Below are 25,677 nucleotides of genomic sequence, written 5' to 3' on the forward strand. Positions count from 1 at the left end.
GCTGAGCACAGTGATGGATGATCACAGGGAGGTAGAAGCTGGACTGAATAGGGCAGAATTCTCTGCCTGATTTGGGTGAAGGACGTGGGGACAGACTCCAGGAGGGTGGAGATCAGAGACAGAAACCTGGGCTCTGTGTTGGGGAAGGCAATCAGGAAAGGGTCTGTGGCTTTTGGAGAGGGACTTCGGAAAGACGAATCTCTCCTTCTGGGTATCTATGTGGTTGTGTATTATGGGGGATGCACTGTAAAAGTTCTGCATCAGTCAATGGTAATCTCTAGAACATAGAACATTCGACATTACAGTTTGATGCTTTCAGTGCGGGGCACTGTGGAGAGCAACAGGGCCCTGTGGCTAAGTGAGGACACTGAGAACATGGATGCATCTGTTCAGATCAGGTGCGTACAACAGACTCAGAGCTACACTCAGTGAAGTTTACTGAGATGAAATCTGGATTAGGGGCAAATCAGAATAAAAACTCTGATTTTGCAATATTATCCCCCCAGTGTTTGGTATACAGACTTTTGACCAGGCAACTTAGAAGAATACCATCATATCTGAATAAGGTGTTTCTGCTTTGGGAGTGTTTTCCTGAAAGCCCCAAACTAATTAGGTTTATAAACTTCCAAATGTTGAAGAGGTGCTCTTAATTTAAAGAAAATCTAAAGTGGAACCTCTAGGAAGGCATAGAATTCTTTTGTAATGCAAATAACCCCTCCCCAGTGCCATTATATTATCTTGTAAGTTTCTGAGTTGGGAAAATGCTGGGCCCACCTGTATTCCATTCACAACGCAGTGAGAAAGCAGAGCATAATAGATGGTGAGCCCTAGGAATATTTCAACCCTAGCAGCATGGTTCACTGTTGTCTATGACATGTTGTTAAATTATTGATATCAGCCAGGCTTTGGGACACAGGCTTTGTTGTTCAGAGCTAACAAAGCCACCTGAGAGAACGCAGTAATGAGAGAGCAGGGACTTGGCCCTGATAGAGTGAGGCGTCTGGGCAGTGAGTCCTGCCCAGAACAGGAGAGGGCTACAAATTATTTGGACTGACCATTCTTGCAAAAAAGAAGAGAAAATAGGTACATTAATGAAATTCTTGCAACAGATGGCAAACTGTCCTTGGATCCTCTGGTGGGGTAAAGGGAGAAAAAACTTTCAAAGAATATTTTATATGCATATATCACACAGAATGTACTTACTCCGAGGACACACAAAGAGCTATCTAAGAGACATTCAGTTAAATTATTTAACAGAAGATGACTGAAAAGAATTAGAGAAAGAAATTTTCTCATCTCAAGTTAAAACAACAATCCACTCTAATCCAAGGGTACATCTCTGGGTCCAGATGGTTGCCCAACAGAATTTTAGCAAACATTTGGAGAGATAATAAGGCCTGTAACAGTGGATAATTACTCACTTATATATGGCTCAGTGCCCCTCATCTACACTAGTTTCTATAGCAGGTTTGTGCCAAAAGAAGGGAGGCAGACCCCTGCTCTATTTTTTTCATTTGTAATATTCGCTTGCTTCACTCTGTGTGGTTGCCAGGAACCATCCTTTTAATTTCACTGTCCTTATGAAGACCTTTGAGCACAGTGAAAAGGTGAGGAGACATTTAACATTACCAAAGTGGGATATGAAAATAGCTACTGGGAAGTCCTCCTGGAAAATGGTAAAAGTCCACTTACGGTTGTCAAGAAACCTTATCTAATTACTCTGTTAAGGGGAAGTGGCTCCCTTTTACCTACTCCCTCATTTCTACCACTCATTTTCTCAAGAGGAAGAGTGAATGTTGGCATTTGAGGAGCAGGTAGGATTGAATATCTACCCTAGGGCATAAAGAGTGCAAAGGTCACAAATGGTTTCAACAGCAACTGGTTCATAGCCATTTTGCCAGGGGCTTAATGGAGGCTGATGAGTTCAGCTACAATCTGTGCTTTAAGGCTGAGAAGCAAGGGTGAGGCTCCAAACTGCAGGCTTCACTGACTAGAATGGCTATAAATGTCTTTACAAATTATAGATGCTTCTGGGAGACTATAATCTGTAGCTCTTGTGGATGTTTTTCCCCCTCTGCAGAGTGTTTTATAAAGGCAAACTAATTAATCCTCTCACCAATTCAATGATTTCAGACAGTGATTTTTCCCATTTTATAGATGGAGAAACTGAGTGCCAAGAGTCTTGCTTTTTAGCCATAAATACTTTGAAGATGAAACAAAATTGGAATAGCCAGTAATTATGTAGTTATTTCAGCATCAGGCAAATCTGTCTACTAGGCACCCATGTACAGAAAGCATGGCCATGTTTATTGATTAATGCAATGATCACAGTTACTATTTATTATTTCATATGCACTGCACTGTCTATATGTTAGACTGCTCAGCCTTCACCATCCTTTATAACAGTGACTCTTATCCTTGGCTATGTGTTAGGGTACACCTGCAGAGACCTAAAAGTTCTGATGCCCATTTCCCAGATCAATATAATCAGAATCTTGGGTGGGTGGGGACCAGATATCAGTATATTTAAAGCACCCCAGATAATTTTAATATGAAACAAAGTGAAAAAACCTTTTGGATGAGGAAACTAGAAAAGAAATAGAGAAAGAGAAGGATATTCAGAGTGTATAATACTCTTTTTTCAGTGATTGAAAAAGACTTCAGTTGTGAGATGAGTAGAAAGGGCTAGTGGAGAAAAAACATAAAGAAAGCAGAAGAGAGGGGGTCATTAACAGTGTTGAGAGTGAGAATTAGCAACTTTCTCTTTATATCTCTTTGCAGACTTACAGATTTCTGTTGGAGCATATATTACTATAAATATTTTTTTTTTGCATGTCTGTATTCTTTCCAGACTACAAATTGCTTAAGGCAGGGAACACTAGCCTCATCATATATATATGTCCAGCACCTTTAGTAATGTCTTAGGTATAACAGGCTCTCAGGTACTTTATAAATAAAATAATAAATTTGGGAAATTTAAAAATCTTTAGTTTCTAGAAAAGACTCTCAACTGTCTTTCACACACTGCATAAAACTCATGGGCTTCCCTGGTGATTCAGATGACAAAGGAAGCTGCCTGAGATGCAGAGACACAGGTTCAGTCCTTGGATAGGGAAGATCCTCTGGAGAAGGAAATGGCAACCCACTCCAGTATTCTTGCCTGGAGAATTCCATCAACAGAGAAGCCTGGCGGGCTACAGGCTATGGGGTCACAAAGAGTCCGACATGACTGTGTGACTAACACTTCCACATGAGTTTTTAAAAACTCATGCCATAAATCATTCTTTTAGACTAAAGCTCTGATAAGCTGAGCTAAGAATTGGTTGCAAGGACATTATAAGACAAAGCAGTGCTAACTTCAGCCATTTGTGCCTCTGCATAAATTGTTTTGACTGATTAGCCTATTAGTCACCAACAGGAATCAAAAAGAGAGAATCAAGACACACTGGGGTTAAGCACAGGAGCAGGTAGAGCCCAGAGTGCTGGGATTTCTGCTTTCAGGCCTCTGAGAGACAACAGGGAGATTTGAGATGTCTAAAGCCAGGATAGCCAAGCCAAGCATGTGTGCGTGTGTGTGTGTGTGTGTGTGTGTGTGTGTGTGTGTGGTCTGGAAAGTCAGCTGCACCGAAACCCCTGGTGTCTCAAAGGCTGTCTTAGAGCCAGATTTAGAACTAAACACCATGCTAGCATGTAGCATCATTTGTGCTCCTGAGTTTTCTACATACAAGATCCTTAGGAAATTAATGAATAATAGAAGATGCCACTTTTCATCCAGATGGACTGATTCATCCCAGAGGAAACATATTTAGTGATTTGTGGATCATTCTGTGAGTGCAGAGGAATATCCCGTGTGCTTCTCCAGCTCATAACCATGTCCAGCGGGGGCCCTCACTTCATGGCATTACCTAATGTTTAGTCTTGCCATTGCTCTATTCCATCTTGCCCTCACCCCTCCCTGGAACCTGCACCTTCTTGCCCAGATACTAAGCACTGCCTTGCTTTGACTCTAACCCAAACCTTTTATTATTTTCCTCTCTGGAGTTGTCTGCTCAATGATCAATATTTCTTCAAAGTCTCAATTTCCTTCCTAAATATTTTTCCAGCTTCTTACCTTATTCATGAAATAATTCTACCTCTAAGGTCATTAGTTTAAAATTATTATATTCTTTAGTTGAAATTCCTCACCTTTTCCGCTTGTTTATTCAAGTAATCTTACTGTGACTACTCAGACTTTTATTTATTTGTCCTCTAATTGTGTGGTTTTTTTTTTTTTTTTTTGACTATCCATAGATGTTTAACCAGTTTTCACGCTCCATGGTATCCAGCTTAGATTGCTTGATTAAACCCATTTACACAAATGGTAAATTCCATTTCCCCTCTTTACTACTGTCATCTGGGACAAATTCAACTCTTAAATAAAACTATTGCCAGGAAATATCATGTTTTGTTGGGAAAAAAAAGTCACATAACAAAATAATGTATAATTTCACTGTGAATTTATAATTATCAATCGCAACTGCATCTCAGCACTAGTACTATCCAATGATTCTATCTGGTCAATTTTCTCTCCAACTTTTACAATGGCTATTTCAGATATATTCCACTTTCATTAGTCTTCTAGCGCTCCTCTTTTGCCCCTGCCCATTCTCAGCAGAGGATTTTATTACTTACTTAACAGGGAAGGCTGATGAGAGCTCCTTTGTCCTTCCAGCTTCATGTTTATCTATGAAGTGAAAATGTTAGTTGCTCAGTCATGTCTGACTCTTTGCAATCCATGGACTAGAGCCTGCCAGCCTCCTCTGTCCATGGAATTCTCCAGGCAAGAATACTGGACTGGATAGCCATTCTCTTCTCCAGGGATCTTCCTGACCCAGAGATCATATCCAGGTCTCCTACATTGCAAGCAGATTCTTTACCCTCTGAGCCACCAGAGAAGCCCATGTTTATCTATATGTATTCTTATTTCTCTACAACTTGTTAAAAAGAAGAATATTTGTCTCTTATAATAGTTCTTTTCTATGTGTTTAAGAGCAGTTTATTCTCGGTCATGTATCCCCTCTACTGGAACTTCCACCAGATCCTTTTATATATAGGAACATGCTGCTGCTGCTGCTAAGTCACTTCAGTCGTGTCCAACCCTGTGCGTCCCCATAGACGGCAGCCCACCAGGCTCCCCCATCCCTGGGATTCTCCAGGCAAGAACGCTGTAGTGGGTTGCCATTTCCTTCTCCAATGCATGAAAATGAAAAGTAAAAGTGAAGTCGCTCAGTCGTGTCCGACCCTCAGCGACCCCATGGACTGCAGCTTTCCAGGCTCCTCCGTCCATGGGATTTTCCAGGGAAGAGTACTGGAGTGGGGTGCCATTGCCTTCTCCGAGGATCATGCTAATTTGCAGTTAAACACACTCCAATTTCTCATAAATAGGATTTACTTTCAACTCCACTTTTACCCTTCAATACTATCCTATATCTCTCCTTACTTCAAAACTATAATTTTCAAGATATTTTCATATTTCAATTTATTTCCCATGAATTCTTGAGCTCATCTGGATCAGGCTTGCATCAAAATCCCTACTACTCCACCAAATGCTCTTGGTCACCAAAACCGGCCATGTCCTAAAATCAATTTAACATTTTTTGTTTCCTTTTTCCTTTGACTTCTCAGTGAAATCAGACATTTCAGGTTTCTTCCCCTAAAAATTCTCTTTCTGTTGTTGACAACAGCACCATGCACTTCCATAGTTACTCCTACTTCTCTAAAAATGCCTTCTCAGCTTTGCCTTTAAATAGCATAATTCTTTAATATTTAGTCTTAACTACTCTCCTTTTTAAAAATCTTATTCTCTACTCTTTCCCTGGGTAATATCTTTAATCATAAAGCTTTCTCATTTGTTCACTAATGACTCAAATTTGAATTCTTAGCCTAGGTGTCTCTCTGAATTTTATACCCATATATTCAACGACCCAAGGGACATTCTCAATCAAATATTTCATAGATTCCTCAAAATCTTATTCAGAACTGAGTCTGTGATGTCCTATTGCCAATATGCTCATCTTCTCTGTTTTTATTTCTTTCTTTTCCTATACCAACTATTTTTCTTAAAATCTCGTTTACAGGAACCTCCAAAAGAATGAGTAGAAGCAGTGAAAGTGGACATTTCTAAACTATCCCTGACTAAATTGAAATGATTCTAAAATGTCACCATTAAATATATGATGACAGTAATCCCGTAGTTGACATTGCTAGTTACCAATGCAATATTCATTATTCCTTTCTTTTTACTAATAGATCATTGCTTTCCAAAAGGACAGCAATGTGTCCATAATAATAATAACAGTACTAAAACATTGCTTTTTCAAACTCCTTTGGAGTTAAAAACACAGTTTTAGATAAAGACATAAATTGAGAGTTTCTAGAAAAGGTTTTTGTTTTTTTGACATAGGCACTGCCCCTTCCCTTTTTCACTTCCTTCTTTCTGCTAGGGTACAGATATGATGCTTATGAGGGAATTGAAATTGCAAATAGGATTAAGATTGCTAACTTTAAGTAACTTTGGCATAGGTAGATTATCCTGGATAATTATAAGTGTACTTAAAAATTGAAGAGGAATGTAGAAAAGAAGGTCAGAATGATGGAATGTGAAAAGGACTCAACTAGTCACATATGGCCTTAAAAATGAAGAGGCCACAAGCTAAGGGATGCAGCCAGGGTCTAGAACATGAAAAGGTGAGGAAATAGATTCTCCTCTAGAGACTGCAGAAGAAATGCAGCCATCCTGACGTCTTGATTTTAGCTCAGTGACCCCTGTGTCAAGTTTCTGACCTACACAACTATAAGATAATAAAGATGTGTGGTTTTAAACCATCAACTTCATTATAATCATCTGTTACAACACCTCTAGAAAACGAATAGGTTACTCTTTATGAAGTTTCAGAAGTTTCCTGACACCTCTTTGTATTCAAATCCTCTGGTCACTCAGTCCATGGGAACTACTGGTCTGTCCTTCATCCCTGTAGTCTGGCTTTTTCCAGAAGGACATATAAATACAATCAGAAAGTGTGTAGTGTTTTCAATCTGGATTCTTCACTTGGCTTCATGCATTTTAATTCTATGGGTATTCTATGCGTATTTTATTCCTTTTCATTGCTGAGTACTATTCCTGTGTAAAATATGAATAGATTGATTTGTTTATACATTTTTCAGGCGAGGGCTATTTGGATTATTTCCACTTTGGGATAATTATTTGTCAAGTTTCTATAAACATTTGATATAAATAAACTTGTAGATTTTAATTTCATTTACCAGAAACCAGCTGTTGAGAGTCAATAGTTTGCGGGGATTTTTAAAGCTTATTGTACCAATGAGGGGGCCCTCTTCCTATCCTTATAAGCAAAGAGCCTAGATCCAGTCTCCTTTCTAGAATTCAGAGCATTTAGTCTCCTTTTCTGACAAGAGAAGCAGAATTCCTGGGCACCAATATCTGCCTGTATTGTTCTTTAAAATTTCTTAAGATTTATTTGGCCATGGTGGCCCAGTCCTGGAGTCTGCTGGTTCTATAGTAGGGCTAAATGAGACATCCAAAAGGACTTATGCTTTCACATGCATCCTAGGACAGCTGTTGCCAAGGCTCCTGTCCCCACAGCAGGCCATTGTCAATCCATTGCTTCCCAGGAGATCCTCAAACACAGGTAGGTCTAGCTCAGTCTCCTGTGGGTCACTTCTCCTTTCCCCTGGCTTCTGGTGCCCAAAAAGTTTTGTTTGTTCCCTCCAAAAGTCTTTATTTCTCCTAGTTCTGTGGATATTTTGTAATCAAATACCAATGCCCATCAAAGTCAGATTCCCTGGGAATTCCAGATGAGTTATTTAAAATCCTAAAAGATTATGCTTTTAAAGTGGTGTACTCAATATGTCAGCAAATTTGGAAAAACTCAGCAATGGTCACAGGACTGGAAAAGGTCAGTTTTTATGCCAATCCCAAAGAAAGACAATGGCAAAGAATGTTCAAAGTACTGTACAATTGTGTTCATTTTACATGCTAGCAAGGTAATGCTCAAAATCCTTCACGCTAGGCTTCAACGGTATGTGAACTGAGAGCTTCCAGATGTACAAGTTGGATTTAGAAAAGGCAGAGGAACCAGAAATCATACTGCTAATATCCATTGGATCATAGGGAAAGCACAGGAATTCCAGAGAAGCATCTACCTCTCCTTCATTGACTAAAATCTTTGACTGTGTGGATCACAGCAAACTGGAAAATTCTTAAAGAGATGGGAATACCAGACTACCTTAACTGTCTCATGAGAAACCTGTATGCAGGTCAAGAAGCAACAGTTAAAACCGGACATGGAACAATGGACTGGTTCAAAATTGGGAAAGGAGTACGTAAATGCTTTGTGTTTTCTCCTTGCTTGTGACCCTCCTTACTTAACTTATATGTGGCATACATCATATGAAATGCTGGACTAGATGAATTCCAAGCTGGAATCATGACTTCTGGGAGAAATATCAACAACCTGAGTCATGGAGATGATATCACCGCAATGGCAGAAAGTGAAGAGGCACGAAAGAGCCACTTGATGAAGGTGAAAAAGGAGAGTGAAAAAGTTGGCTTAAAACTCAACTTTCAAAAAATAAAGATCATGGAATATGATCTCATCACTTCATGGCAAATAGATGGGGGTAAAGTGGAAACAGCAGCATATTTTATTTTCTTGGGCTCTAAAATTACCTCACAAAATGACTCTAGCCATGAAATGAAAAGATGCTTGCTCCTTGAAAGAAAAGCTATGATAAAACTAGAAAGTATATTAAAAAGCAGAGACATCATTTTGCTAACAAAAGTCCATCTAGTCAAAGCTGTGGTTTTTCTAGTAGTCATGTATGGATGTGAGAGTTGGACCATAAAAAAGACTGAGCACCAAAGAACTGATACTTTGAGTTGTGATGCTGGAGAAACTCTTGTCCCTTTCTTGGACAGCAAGGAGATCAAACCAATCAGCCCTAAAGGAAATCAACAGTGAATACTCATTGCAAGAACCGATGCTGAAGCTGAAGCTCCAGTACTTTGGCTACCTGTTTGAAAGAGTCAGCTCAATGGAAAAGACCTTGATGCTGGGAAAAATTGAGGGCAGGAGGAGAAGGGGATGACAGAGGATGGGATGGTTGGATGGCATCACCAGCTCAATGGACAAGAGTTTGAGCAAGCTCCAGGAGATAGTGAAGGAGAGGGTAGTCTGGTGTGCTGCAATACATGGGTTGCAAAGAGCTGGACAGGATTTAGTGACTGAACAACTGCAAAATGTATTTATTTTTGGCTATGTGGGGTCTTCATTGCTGTGTGCAGGCTTTCTTTGGTTGTGGTGAGCAGGGGCTACTTTCTAGTTCCAGTACAGGTGTACAGATTCTCATTGCTGTGGCTTCTCTTGTTGCAGAGCCTAGGCTCTAGGTGTGTGGGTTTCATTAGTTGTGGCACATGGACTTAGCTGCCCCAAGGTATGTGGTATTTGAGTTCCTGGGCCAGCCATCGAACCTGTGCCCTGGCAGGTGTATTCTTAACCACTGGACAGCCAGGGAAGTCCCCACTATCTGTCTTTGAATCTGTGGTGACAAGACCTGTAACTTTATTTTCTGTCTTCATCTTGTGTTTCTGTTCTTTTTGTGGGCCGTTAAAATATTTATGTTATTTTTCCTAAGCTATTAATACAAGGTTTTTGGTTTCCTCAGGATATGCTTTGCCCATAATTACTATGTTGCAAAGCAGAAGAGGAGATCAGAGTGTGAGCATAGTGCACTGAAATGAAAGCCCCTGGGATTCCCAGAAAGCCCTGTCTGAATAAGGGCATCATCATCCAGCCAGCTGAGCAAATCAGAGAACTAAGACTTTTTCCTTCTGTCCCCTTGTTTTCAACTTCCATATACAACCAAGCAGAAACATATATTGGTTCTTACCTTGTTATTCCACTCCCTTCCATCTCCTGCATCCATTCTGTGCACACTCTTGCCATTTCTCTCTGGGCCTCTGCTATGGATTCCTGAGATCCTCCCCATTCATTCTTCTCTTTTTCTTGCTTTAAATATTTTCTGGTTTCCACTGATCTTCATTTAGAAAGGAGTAAGGCCTGGGGGAGGGGGGAGGTAGAGGGCTCTGTATGCTGCCTACCTTATTAACCTTTTTGAGAAGCCTCTTCTTTCATGCTGTGTGTTTTATTCTGACCAATCTCCTCTCAGTCAGTGCTTTGTAAAGGCGGGCTTGTCTTGCCTCAGGGCCTTAACAGGTATTAGTCTTTTCTCTTGAAGTGCTTTTTTTCTCTCTTGTCAAACTCCCTTTCATATATAATTTCTACTAAAACTTAGTAAGAAACCTTCAAGGAAGCATTCCCTGACTCCCAAAACTTTTTCAGGTCCTGATTACACACTTTCAAGACACTTTGTATTCACAGCAATGCTTTAATCTATCATTGAATGACTATTTTGCTCTAGCACCTAAAGTTGACAACACTATGTTCTAAACTAAATAGTTCTGTATAAATAAATAAACAGCTAGGGAAACACTTATGTATTTGAAGATTTATTTAAGTGATATAAGTTGAAGGATGCCATATAATTTTCTGTCTTCAAATATGTCATCTGCTGTTGCCTGAAAATTTACTAATCTTCACTGCTTTTGATGAACCACTGCCCTGTCTGGATGCTTCTTTTAAAAGGCCATTCCTTCTAGAAAAGCTAATTCATGATGTCCTTAAGACCTGGGTGTAATTAGATTATCAGTTTATTTCCATTCCTAAGAGACAGACTGTCAGACGACATAAATAAATTACAGGAAATTTTCCAGATTAAGCTCTTCCAAAATTGGGGTAGTGATATAAAAATGAAACTGTACTGCCTAATTCTTTCTCAGAGCATATATTTAGTAAATGCATCAGTTAGTTTTATTGTGATGGCTTCACTTACACCCTTAGAAGACTCAGCACAATTTGGTTGAATTGATTGATGATGGTATCTCTCTAGGCTTAAACAATGACGCTGCTGGTTTCAGAGTGTGTTAATTTCTTTGAGCAAATGCTCTTAGGAAGTTTAGAATTGTTTCTTTCTACTTATTCTTGGGATTTGGGTCAGATATTTGGAATTTATGACCCCCTGCAGTTTGGTTTATAACTTGGAAGAAAATTCCATTCTGCTGGCTGACATCCTTCTGAATGACCAGTGACTGTTTCACTGCATGGAAATTGCAGGACAGATCCAAGATTATTAGACTTAGCTTATTATGGCTTTAAAAAATTTTTATTTATTTTTCTTTATAATAAGCAAATATTGGGACAAGTGACTTTTGAAAATGTTTATAATGCCTCCAAAGGAAGAGGTTTTTCCCCCTAGGATCTGCAGAATCTTGTTACAAGGGAGAATGATAGGTTAAGAAATGTTGATTTTATTACTAGGTAGCATTAATTGAGTATAGAATATGTGCTTGCTGCTACAAATAGCTCTTCATTTTGAATTATTGTATTTTATCATCAACTTTATAAGCAAGCTGCTGTTTTTACTCTTTTTTTCCCTTGAAGAAAATAATGATTTATTTCACTGAATGTATTTCAAAGAAAGGGAAAAAAATGACAGTAATCTTTATTTGTAAAAGAGAAGGAATCAGTATAATTACTCTTGAAAAAATACATTTCACTAAGAATAAAATCCAGAATTATTTGTGTATTTATAGAATTTTCTTCACTATGCCAAGGATTTCATTATAAATATCTCAAGTTACTCTATATCTGAAGACAAACTTTAAATGATTGAGCAAGGATAATATTTTGAGATGAATGAGACTGAGTGGTTACTGAAGTGGAATTTTAATATTCTTGAGGTCAGCCATGTTGTCATTTAGACCATTCCCTACTGCAGTCCCCGCTTCTATGTTCTTCACACTGTATTGAAGAGGTATTTCATGTTCCAAGTGAGACTTTTAAAGTCATAAAGCTACAAGTGCTTTCTTAACTTCTTGACTTGCTCATATCTAAGGCAAAAAAAAAGTGAAAGGGTATTCTTAATGGATTACATAACAGTACACAGTGTCACCCTTGTATAGACTTCAGATCCAAACAGAGCAAAATTGGTTTTGCCGCAGTTATCCATCCTACAAAATTTGCACAACTTTGTATCTGCAATCCAATTTTAAATGAGCTTTGGAAAGTCATAGTACTTTTGTAAGACCTCCTATGTGTGCAAAGTAAAAGGCTGGAGTAACGTGGAAAAAAAAAAAAAAAAAAGGAGAGAGAGAGAGAGAGATTCATTGAGTCCCCTCTGGAAAATTATAACATGCTGTAAGCAAGGACAGATATATTATGTGGGATATTCCCAAGACACTATTACTTCTATTTTATAGATGAAGAAATTGCATCCCAGAAAGTTTAAACAATTTGCCCAGTCACTTGCCAAACCAAGGCTGAAAGCTCCCAGAGTGATCTTCCGGGATCCTCAGAAAAACTTCAGAGTGATCCTCTCTCTGGGTGCCAACAGACATTACAAGAGGGTTGGCATTCAGCCAGTCTCGAATGATTCTAATGATGCTGACTTAGAATCATGCTTGCTGCAAAAGAAATTACTGAAGAAAAAAATAGTCAACATTGCCACAGATACAGTTAATGTCCATGGACTAAGAAAAAAGAAAGTGGCACAAAAACTTAGGGTTAAACATTTACTACAACTCTTCCAAATGTAGCTACTTGCTCCAGAGTAAGGATGGGGTCACGGGGGTTCTGGGTTGGGCTCAATGAAGAGGAAATGAAAACCTACCTTTTTTGTCTTTTAGGAAACTATGTCTCAAGGACTAGAAAACAAGTTTGATTTTCTATAATGTGAAGAAGCATGTTTAAGTTTCAAAAATTAACTCAGGGACTAACCTCTTGTCTCTGTGGAATGATCTGAGGGATCTTGAATTGCCAGCGTGGATCTCGCACCCTTCCCAAGGCCACGTGCCTGAAAACCTCCTCTTCACACTTAATTCCTTTAGTTTTAGCTCTAATCCTTGTGACAATCCTTTTGCAACTTCTTCTTCAGAAGCTTCTCATTTAAAGCAAGTGATTCTAAACCAGTTCCTCTGAAATATATGCCACACCCCTGTCAGCAACTACAGTTCACTATGCTGGTGATTGTCAGAGGTTCCCAGGAGTGCAGGCAATACAAAATTTCAGGTTGAGGAGTAGATGGGGAGAAAGCAGGAAACCACACTGTCAAGACAGGAGCTAAAAGTGGATTTAAGTGAGGGACAGAGGCCAGAAGTGAGCACCTGAAGCAGAAAGGAAAAGAAGAGGGTAGAGATCATACCAACAAACTCTCTTGGCTTCACAATTTACCAAAGGTGAATCTGTTACAAAGATAGGACAGCAGTTTACAGGTTTACTTAGCACTATCTAATGTCATCTAATAGACCACAAGGCCACTTGAACTATGATACCGAAGTGCTCAGCATTGCCCTTATTTTGGGGGCAAGTGGACAGGTCAGAAAGAGGTGGACTTTGGAGGAAAACTTAGATTCTAATTTCTGCATCATCATGGGTTGGCTCAGTAATCCTGAGATTCCTCGCTGGGTTTAGTCTAAGCAATCATGAAATTAGAGTCTCTCTGCTACAGCATGATACAGATGGCTAGAAATATTTGTGTGGTAGGATTTTTGGGAAGATTAGTGAGGTGCGCTCCAGAGGGTGCCTGGCAGAGTACCTGCTCAGAGATACATACTAGAGCTTACATCCCCCACTCCCCTTCCTGGCCCCATGACCTGCTTCTCCTGTCCTTCTCACATCTCCCAGAATGCAGCATATTACTTCTCTGAAGGCATCTGATGGAATTTGCACATTTGAGACCCCACTTCCTTCATTAGCTGGATTTTTTATCACCACACTTTCTTATCTCAAGAAAGATCCTGGGTAAATAAATTCACACCAATATTTTGATAACTAAAAACCAAATTAATGTTACTCTCTAAGACAGCCATATTTAATAAAAATCTAGCAAATAAATAATTCAAGCTTTCATAGAGAAAAAAAAAAATGAGGCTTCAGTGACTGGTTGTCTGATGGGCAACCAGTCAGATAAGCTAGTTAACGCCGAAACTTTGTTTTTCATAATTTGAAACCAGAAGATTGATTTCAGCTTGGGCTGAAAAACATTTAGGGAGATACTTTAGATACACGAGATCTGAAGGTTGAGTGTAAAGTGCCGAGAGAGTTAGGCATTAAGAAGCCAAGATGTTGGGCTGCACCCCACAGGCTGACAAAACCTGTGTTTGCCCAGATTTAAGATGGAGGAAAAGCCTGGAGGCAGCAACAGAGACATCAATGTTTTAATGGATGGGGGAGCTTACATATCTGAAGCAAGATCTTAGAGTGTGTGTATTGGAAAGCCCACAGGACCTGGTAGCAGGCTTCACTCCCTGAGGGAGGAGTATGTTACCAGTTTTAGGGAGAATTGACATCAGGTTGGCTCACTGGTTACCAGGGATAGGAGCAGGGGAACCCTTCCTTCATTGTCCCTCATACCTGTCTGTTTCCAAACCCCAAGTCTTAATAATTAGATTGCAAATGGGGATGAGGAGGTCATAATTGACCATGAAAACAAATTCATGGTGAAGCTGAGGGCATCAAGAGCATGTTTCGCTTCACCAAGGTGTGACTCAGAAAACTTGCAGATTCAAGCTGAGAAGGGGGATAATGCTTTCACATCATAATCATATTAGCTTTGTTGGTTGACCTGTTATTAAAGCAAAGAAATATGTAATTGGGAAGAATATTAATGTCTCATACATACCACTTTTCAAGTACCTCCTCAATAATCATGAGAATCAAGCTTTGACTTCTAGAAAATAGGCAAAGGATAGCCTTGGTATTTATTACCAGAGAGGAGGGTGAGAAATTATCAGATGTACATATCCAGGGGATTCTCCAGGCAAGAATACTGGAGTGAGTAACCATTCCCTTCTCCAGGGGATCTTCCCAACCCAGGGATTGAACCTTGGTTTCCTACATTGCAGGCAGATTCTTTAACATCTGAGACACCAGGAAAGTCCTGAGCAGACTTAGGCCTTCAAGATTTTCATGCCATGCTCTATGGAAGGAAGGAGGGATGCAAGTAGAGGACGGTGATAGGAGGCAGCGGGCTGCAGAGTTTGCAAACAGGTAACGGTTCGCTATGAAAGACTGAATATCAAGGCCACACCCAGAGGCCTGGAGAAAGGCCAGCAGGCTTAGGCAGTGAAGTCACTCTCTTTTTTATTTTTAAAATTAATGAATTAATTTGGCTGTATCAGGTCTCAGCTTCAGCAGGCGGGATCTTCATTGTGTCACACAGAATCTTTTTGTTGAGTTGTGCTGGCTCTCCGGTTGTGGTGTGCAGGGTCAATATCACAGGGTGCAGGCTTAGTTGCTTCACAGCATGTGGAATTTAAGTTCCCTGACAGGGATTGAACCTGTGTCCATTGCACTGCAAGGCAGACTCTTAATTATTGGGCCACCAGAAAAATCCCCGTTCTCTTCTTTAAGGCTATAGACAAATTGAGGAACTAGAAGAGATATCATCACTCCATGCTCACTCTACCTTGTGTGACACAAGTATCTGAACATAAAAGTTCTGAAATCTTCTTTGGAGCAAACTTCACTAGTTTCTGTGAAAGGAATGAGGACCATCCCTCCTACTTGTTTAGCTAAGGCATCAGAGTCAGTGTGAACAGGAGACAGCAAGGAATATTTACTAATGTGCCAGAGGCAGTAGCCAAAGAGGTGGTAGAATCAAGATGTTTTACTTTTGTGCCCTCATTTACTGCCATTCCAATTGACAGGCTTGATGGAGAGCAACCATGAGGGACAAAACATGGCCATCTCATGAATAGCAGGTGAGCCAGTTGCTAAACTTAGGAGCTTAATTTTCTTATTTGGGAAAATTGTATCATAGCCATGATGCAATTTTTTTTTTTTTTTTTTGAACAAGAGTAGAAGGAAGGCAGCGTGTTATAAGAGCAAAAGACTAAGATTTGTAACAAGTCTGTCTTTCAATTTCAAGTTTCTCATTGTTATTTGTATAATTATGGACAAACCTTCCAAAATCACAGATGGCAGAACTTTCACACAGCTGTGAAAGTGAAAGTGAAGTTGCTCATTCATGTCTGACTCTTTGCGACCCCATGGACTGTAGCCCACCAGGCTCCTCCATCTATGGGATTCTCCAGGCAAGAGTACTGGAGTGGGGTTGCCATTTGAAATACTTAAATTGGCGGGCTTAAAAATGTTTTGTTAACTATAAAGTAATGCACTACTGTTATTTAGAGCAAGGAGGGAAGCTTAGAAAATAAGTAGTAACTTACTATAGTATCACTGTAAAAAGTTTATCCACAGAATGTACAAAGATGAACACAAAGTAGCTGATTGACTGTCTCAATCTAGACAGATTCAGCCAGTGCAGGCAAAATCTGATTCATGTTCTACAATTTTGGGATGGAATGGGTCAGAGAGTGAGAATTTTATTCTATTGTTTACCTTTTTTATAAATTTGGGGCTCAAGCCTACCAGAATGCTTGTTGTAATAACTATGACCCCAAATTTTGCTGTGCTAAGATCTAGAAGAGACTCAAATACACTTTGGCTTGGGTATGCACGTGGGAAAGACTTAACGTTATAGTGAGGCACCATTTTGGTTACTTTAGATTGCCAAGGCAACTCAACAATCTCTCCCCCTTGATTGGGTGCACAGGTCTCTGTGGTGTAAGCTGAATATGCAGCTCTTAGCCATGAACCAGAGCATCCTGGAGAAAATCTGCTAAAGACCTACTGGGTTTGTATCATGATAAAACATGTCTGTAAAGTTAATAGAAAGCTTCCGCTTCTGTGGACTGAGATATTTCAATCACAGACATTGTCAGTGAGTGGTGATGATTGAGGCTATGGTGTATCCTTGTCTGGAAAAAAAGAGCAGAAGCTTAAAAAAAAAAATGAACCCAAGTAGGTACCAACTCTAGTTGTGAGCTGTGGCAGGTGTGTAAACTGACTGGAGCTGGACTGGTTTACTCCCAGGGATGGTGGGCCCTCCTGCAAGGCCATGCAGCTCACTGCAGCTCCACTGCTCAGAAACAGGAGGTTAATCAGCTCAGCGCTTAATAAGAGTGTCTGGAGGAACTGTTGAGAATATACTAAAAAATAAATGAGATGGAGGAACAATGGAGAAATGACAGGCGGCTGTGATGTGCTCTGAAATGGCTGGTGGGAGAAATAACGTGGCTGAGACAAATTGAGAATGACTGTCCAGCTGAGGCCCAACCCTGCTGCCACTGGAGGGGCACTCTGCTAAAAAACCAGCAGCGCAGCGATGGGAAGATTTGTCAAACTGGGTGGTTCTGTGTGGTGGATGGAAAGTGAGAGTGTGTGTGTAGGGAGCGGTGTGGGAGGCAGTGAGTTTGTTTCCATTTTGAGGACTTGAGAATCATAACACTTCTAGGTTAAAGAAATAATTATCTTCTATTCCCAGGGTTATTTTTATAGACTTTTATCAAGATTGGTACTTAGTCTTGAGAGTAAATATTTGTGAAATAAATGAATGAAGATTAAATGAGTTTTGTTAGGTCAATGCCATGATTTCATGGCAGTGATTGTCAAAAACCATTCTCTAAAAAGTCCAAAAGTTCCATGGAACTGTTTAGAAAACTCTAAGAAACTGTTGGCCAAATTGCTTGGATGAGTGTATGACTCTTTGGAGAAGTGCTTCTATGATCAGACACTTAGTCAGGTTTGATTTTGAATTAAGGTGCAAATGAGCCAAATAACAGCTCAGCCAGGCTTCAGAGTCCAAAGTCTTTGGGAGAGCTTTTGGCTGAGTTAAGGATTAAGTCAAGAACTTCTAATGTTCCAGTGCTCTTTCCAATTCATCAGGCTTGAAGCTTCACAAATATTTTTTTAAATGAGCCCCAAATACATTAGATGCCCATAAACACATTGTTAGTGTCTTGGAAATGTGGCAAGACTTGGGAGGGCAAACTGAAAATTTAGCCAAGCTTTCAGGCTACGGGTCTAGAAATGGAGACTTTGACAAAATCCGAAGGAGTAAGGGCAGTATAGTGTGAGAGGAATGGTTCATGGGCATGATTCATTGAACTGATATTTGAAAGGAGTCACAACAGGCAAAGAACCACCACAGTCATCACAAGGGAGGACAAAATGTAAGAGCGAGAAATCAGAAAGAGTGTGAAACCTGTAAGCAAGCCCATTTCTTGCAGGCAAGGGAATAGGAAATAGGTTGTTCATAATTTCTCTGAATCTGGAACTTCTTTAGGTTCTACGAAAACAAACTGAAGAGCTCTCTTGTTGCCCAGAAATTGCTTTATGGCTTTATGTGCTTTCAAACCAGTGACGTTCTCATCTTTTGGTGTCAGTTACATCTTCTCTGATTGCTTTTCAGTTTCTAGAAATGTTCAGGCATTTCTTATAAAATGATGATTCTACTCACAGTATATTTTCTCTCAGTTTTTACATTTTGTGTTTGTTTTTATTGCCTTTTCAGAACAACATTTTAAATTTTAGTGGGGTGTTGAAGAGAGGAGATGAGCAAAAGATGAGCATGAGTATTGATCCACCACCTTTAACTAGAAGACCTTGCTTACAAAAGCAAACATTTTTATTTTTAATGAGTTCAATTTATCAGTGTTTTATCTTACTGCTCACACTTCTGGTTTTGCTCTAAGGAGGTTTTAATATGGTGTCACACTTAAAGCCTTTGCCTGAATAGCCACAAGGTATGCTAAGTGGTATATGAGTAATACAAAATTTTATAAGCCGTCAGGAGAGGGAGATATCACTTAGAAGGAGGTAGTTTCACAATGCTGCCTAACAGTTTTGCAATAAGCTGCTGCTGACTTCTGAATTTTCTAAGTATTGAGATATATTGTTAGTGTTTTTAGATTTGGCTTGAGCCCGTAAAGTTTAAGAAATGTGTCTATCTGTGGCCAGTGAGCTTTAAACAAAGCTATTTAGTGATAAAAAGAGCAAGGAATGTTCTTAAACTCTTATGTTCTGCCCAGCATATCTCCCCTTATCAGCCTTATACCCTTTTATTCCATAGGAGTTTCTTCTAAGTTTCAATGGACCCTTTGAGTTTCATATATTCTCTTCTGTGATTTTTGAAAAAATAATTTGTTTATTTTACTTACTGATGTGATTGTTTTGTTGCACTGAGATCTTAGGTTCTGTTTTATTTTGAACTTACTTTTGAAGTACTGATGGAGTGCTTTATCATAGCAGCATGAGTACCGTGAACTCTCAGTGTTTGCATTGTCAGAACTCAGCATATAGTAGGTACTCAATAAATCTTTGATGAAAGAATGAATAAGTAATTGGGCTTCTGACACAAATCAGACAAGGTCTGAGCAAAACTTTTAATCCTACACTTTTAATCCTGTTTATGTCTCTCTCTGTATATATGTATACGTGTGTGTGTGTGTGTGTGTGTGTGTGTGTTAGTCACTCAGTCATATCCGACTCTTTGTGACTCCATGAACTATAGCTCTCCAGGCTCTTCATGGAATTATCCAGGCAAGAATATTGGAGAGGGGTGCCATCCTGTTCTCCTATATATATACACACACTAAAACCAAGGGTGTTATAGAAAATTCTGATGTTCAAAGAAATCTTTTATCACCTTAATGCTGCAGAGAAAAAAAAAAAACTAGTTTCTCTAGATGTTAAATGAAGGACATTTTTTAATTTTAGTTATTAAACAATGACATTGGCTTTAACATAAATGTGACATTAGCTGTTCTTCTAAGATGAAGAAGAAATCTAGTTGTGGTGAAGGAGAAGAAGCCCCAACATCATTACCTCAGTGGCCATCATTGATCAGAGGGATGGCAGCAGCATGGCAAGCCTTTCACTGCAATGTCTGCAGTTAAGCCCCGGTCCTTGTCTTACAGTGGTCACCATTTATACTCATGCTGAGGGAAGAGAGCCCCAGGTCCTTCTTTTGCTTCCAGCTTCCCAACAGTGCTCATAACTACCATATGCTCTGGCTGAATGACCTGGCTTCATTCACAACTAAATCAGTACTAAAGCAATCTGGATGATAGATAGCAGCTTATCAATAATAGAAAAGAAAGGCTCAAAGATGTCCCATTATCTGAATAATTAATGTTCCACTTGGGCTTTGTAACTCCTTAATAAAACTGACTGATTGATTTGCTTAATTAATTCCTTCTTTGACAAGCTTATCACTTTCTTTGGAGACAGGGATGGGCAAAAGGGGGAAAAAAAAGATAATTTAAGCTAAAAGAGATGATTTAAAATCTTCATACACTTTAACCCACTCAGAATATTATGAAAACAAATTCTCCAGCAAACCTCCCCCATCTCTGCTCTGCCATAAAAGACCCCCTGACTCCTGTCAATAGATAATACATGTCACCTGGGTGTGTTTGGTGTGGCACCTGATGAAGCATTATGCTACTCTGTAAGAGCCCCAACCATATCTGTAGTAATAAACTCAGCTCTGCCTCAAACACTGTTGAATAAATCCGTCCGAATGAATGTTTACAGAGGACTTCCATTTAAAGCAATGAGCTCTGAGCAAGGGGATGGCAGCTGTCTCGATCCTGAGTGAGCTGACAGCATTGCCTACGTGAAGCACCCTTCTGGTTTTATGTGCGCCTGCTAGTGCCTGTCACTGGAATTTGCTTGTCCAACACCAAGTCTGCTGCCATCCTTCCTATGAGGACTGGGGCTGATCCGAGAGGATCAAATCACTGCAGAAAATTAAATTAAAAGATGGAAAAAAAAACCAAACAAACCAGGTTATATAGGATGAGGGTTTGAGGTTGGGGACTGAGGAAAAAAAACAAACAAACAACAACTGTGAGTTAATAAGATGAAGTACAAGGCAGAGAGAAGAGAATTAAGGCCATCTCTCTTAATTCTAGAAACCACATATGATTTGCAACTAGAAAAATAATACAATCATTCTTAGAAAATATTATAAAAGGATAAAAGTATGGAAGATAAATTATTCAGTTGGAAGAAGAAAGCAAACTTTTACTAGCACACATTTCAATGATTTTTTTCAATTTAAGTATCTGGGGTGTACAATAGAAGGTTTAGTTCTGAGTTTCATTTCATTCATATACAGTACCATGGCATTGATCCCTGTGATTTTCCCAAGAACTTTATTTTAGTCACCTTGGGCTTTGATAGCACAATGCCATAGGCTGAGTGAGTTAAACAACAAAGCATTTGTTTCTTATAGTTCTGGAAACTGGGAAGTCCAGGATCAAGTTTCGGAACTAATTAGTTCCTGGTGAAGGATTTCTTTTTGTTTGTAGATGGCTGCCTTCTTGTAGAAGCTGTATCTCATATGGCGACAGGGAGGAGAGAGAGGGAAAGCCTTTTGGATTTCTTCTTATAAGGGTTATAATCCCATCATGAGGACCTCAGGACATCACCTAAACTTAATCCCCTCTCAATGACACCCTACTTCCTGATGCCATCATGTTGGGGGTTAATGCTTTAACATTTGAATTTTAGGACATGCAATCATTCAGTCCAAAGTAAACTTAGTTAAACAGAATTGGTGATAAAAGCAAGTTGAGTTTTGTATATGGAAGCTCATTTCTGTTAGAGGTTTCTGTGCAAGAACTCTGGGTAATGGCAGTGACTGTGGAGTAGTAAGAACAGGTTTCTTTTTCTCAAATTTTCATGAAAAAAGCAAATACATAACAAAATGAGATATATTTCTTGGTAAGGCAACATCCAACTTCAGAGTGTGGGGTGCTCAACTGATAGGCTGGAGGAGGTGTCTGGACTGATCCTATGAGCATGTGAAACATCTCATACTTTTGATTTTGTCCCAGTGAAAGTCACAACTTTCCCTTGGTTTTCTTATTTTTAATAAACTAACTATATGACTCATACAGGAGAGAGAAACATCTTCCAAGAATGAACAAACGAGTGGTTAATAAGTGATCATATTTCCTGGAGCTGTCACATGCCATCTTCATAAATCTTCCTACCAGTCCCAGAAGATAAACATCATGAGTCATTTTGCAGGTCAGAAATCAGAGACCAAAATGAATCAGATGCAGAGAAGTAAGCCAAAATTGGAGCAAGCTTTGATTATCATTTTTTTTGATCCGTTTATTTTTTGCAGTCAGTTTGGTTTGTGCATATTCTTTATGCCTCTAGCTAGATTCTCTGTTTTTCTAGGCCCTTCTCCTCCAGGAAAATTTCCCTTATGGCACCAGTTTATAGCAATCTCTCCTCTCTCAGTTGTTTTTGCCCTTCTCATCAGAGGCTTCCAGAATAGCATTAATTTTCTTTCTTTTTCAAGTGTTTCTCTTTAAAATTTTCACCTAGTATACAAACACCTTTACCATTATAATATCTCTACAGATAATAAATTATTTAGTATATTGTTGGTTACATAGATATTTTAATGTTTTAGTCAATTGATTAAACAGTTTGGGAACTTTATTTTGAAACAGTTAAAATGTATTCTCCTTATCACAGTACAGTTGAGTGGGGTTTTTATTGAATGTTTACTAAATAATAACTTCTATGTGAAATATGAAGTGAAGAACAATGCCAGGAAAAAATTTGGAAGAACCCAAAATTATTAATGAGCTAAAATGATGAGCTTCTGGAAAACTATTTGTAGGTTCAAGTGACTTTAAAAATATTGAAATACAGTGTCCTCAGATAAAGTGAAGTGAAAGTCTCTCAGTTGTATCCAACTCTTTGAGATCCAATGGACTATATAGACCATGGCATTCTCCAGGCTAGAATACTGGGGTGAGTAGCTGTTCCCTTCTCCAGGGGATCTTCCCCACCCAAGAATCAAACTGGGGTCTCTTGCACTGCAGGAGGATTCTTTACCAGCTGAACTACCAGGGGAGAACTCAGATATGTTTCCACTAAATAGGAATATGGGTTAGATTCCCAAAGCTTTAAACCTAGCCATACACTTTTTAGTAATGACATTTTGTCATGCACACTTTTCCAGACTACATCAGTTCCATCAATATTGAAACAAAGAAAGCATCTTCCTTGGTGATACTACAGGATTCATAGGGGACGACTGATTAGGTTCAGGGGCCACATTCTCTCTGAACTATTCACTGTGAGTCAAAGAACATTAAGTTAATAGAAATCTGATATTTATTTATTCATTTCTTCAAAAATATTTATTGAGCTTCTATTCTGCATCAGGCAACATTTAGGAGTAAAATACATTAAATGGAAGAAATAAAAATTTCAGATTAGCTAGTGGAAGGTAGAGGGAGACAGAAGGAAAGAGAGAATACCATGAGGATTTTTTTTTTAATTCAACAAGTCAAATCAGCCTTTATTACATTATAGTATTTAGTTTCAACAGTTAAATGGAGTTCCTGAGACCCTGTGACCTAAATTGGGTCCTAACTTCCAGTAGTTACATTTAGGACATGCTTTGGTTTTCTTGGGCAACATTCCCATTGAGATATTATTGTGGAGATGAACTTTCCTGGCAAAGGGAATTTCAGATGCCCTATGTGCAAGAGTGCTTCACAAGTTCCAGGAAGAGTGAGAAGGTCGACGAGGTTAGAGTGATGAAGCAAAGGGGAGAGCATAGGCGATGAAGGGAGACTAACAGGAAGTCAGTTCATATAGGAAGAAGATAAATGCCACTCTGTGAGGTACTTTGGAAGAAACGCTCTATCACTTTCCCAGAGGGCACAGGCACATTTCCTTGATACAGTCTAGGACCATTGTTTGAATTACTGTAAAGATTAATTCTATACACTTGTGTTGCATCTTTTCCATGTAGATAGTATGTTGTTAGTCAATGAGAATAGAATACATCCTAGATATGGTTCAGTTCAGTTCAGTCGCTCAGTCGTGTCCGACTCTTTGTGACCCTATGAATTGCAGCAAGCCAGGCCTCCCTGTCCATCACCAACTCCTGGAGTTCACTCAGACTCACGTACATCGGGTCAGTGACGCCATCCAGCCATCTCATCCTCTGTCATCCCCTTCTATCTGCCTCCAAAGACTCCAAAATCTACAGACTATTTGTCACAAAGGACATTCTGGACACAGATGGCTATTGTAGAGAACTATATACAGTCAAAAACTTAAAAGAAACAGCTTTGAGGCACAAGATTGTATGTTGTAGTCTCTGGAAGGCTTAACTTCCTATGAGCTATTCAAACCCAAATGGCTTAAATGTAAATAGTAGATTTTATCCTTATCTTGCTTTCTTCAGGTTGACACGCAATTGTAAGTCTTAAATGTGTGGAACAATCATGATTTCAAATGCTTTAAAATGTCTGGGTCAATGCTGATTTCAAATAATCAGATTCCCTATTAAAAAAAATCTATCAAAATGCTCTAAAAATTCTGCCACTATTCAACAGAAAAAGTGTGTCAACTTTTAGATTAAATTTAAAAATTTAGAGGAAATCTGAGTGGATGACTTGAAATACCAAAGTCACCTAACTCATAGTGCTTACCATAATGCCAGCTACAAAATAGATGTTCAAATAATAACTGACAGCACCTGAGTTGATTTTCAACATATCTTGATACTTAAAGATTCATTAAACATACAGAAGAGTATAGCACTTTCTTTCTTTTTTTTTTTTTTTTGCGTGGTGACCCGCTTCATTCTGTATCTCATAGGAAAGGTTGTACTGCCATCGGTGGGCATCATCACCATCAATGTCTAACATTTCATCTACATTGGTGAGGAAAAGCCGGATACTATGTTTCCCAGAATCCTCTCTTCTGTTACAGCTCCAGATTTAGAAAGTAGAAGGGAACAGGAAAGTCATGGAGGCCAACTGGTATGGCTTCACAGATTCATCTATGCACTCCCACTCTCATGCAGTAGACTGGGATAATGATTGGATAGTTCTGTAAACTTGAGAATTAAATGGATTTCTCAGCTAACCACCTACCTCAGTATTTCAGGCCAGAGTCATCAATAACTTATGCCAAACTTGTGACTGCAGTCATTCTGACCTTCACTCTTCTTGCTTTTCTTAGTCCTAATTCCCATGTTACATTTTTATTCCTGTAATTCATAGAAAGCCTTTGACTGCATGGCTAAACCAAGACTAATTTACAGGGAATCACACATATGAAAGACTCAAAAGACTTTTCAGTTAATCAAGTGAAGGCAGTGTAGGAATTCAGTTCTACCCTGTCATCCAGGTGTACTCCAACCAAGCAACTTCCTCTGAGAAATCTCCCTTTGGAAATCATAGGAAGAGCTGACACACAAACATCCCTCAGAGAGGCCTTTCACAAAAGATACTCAGACCAAAGAAAACTCGAAGAAAGCTCAACGAAATACCTGCTTCATGAATAACTTATAATGCTCCAAATACAATTTTTTCAGCATTTCAAAAGAACTAAATTGCATAGGGCAGAATTTTTTTCAGAATTAAAAATTAACTTAGATGTCAAAATAAAACCCTAGAATTTAATTTATCATAAAGCTATAATCTCAAATAGAATCTAATGGACCAAAACAGATAAAGCAATTAAATGGGAAATGCTATGAATTAATCTTATTTAAAGAGGCATTCAAGATGGAATTCATAATTTTAAAGATACCAGGGGAAAAAAAAAGCCTTTCCAGCTCAGCTAGTGGTGTCATAATTTAAAATAATAAAGCATCATAAGTATC

Source organism: Ovis canadensis, chromosome 23, assembly GCF_042477335.2.
Source record: "Ovis canadensis isolate MfBH-ARS-UI-01 breed Bighorn chromosome 23, ARS-UI_OviCan_v2, whole genome shotgun sequence".
Taxonomy (NCBI): domain Eukaryota; kingdom Metazoa; phylum Chordata; class Mammalia; order Artiodactyla; family Bovidae; genus Ovis; species Ovis canadensis.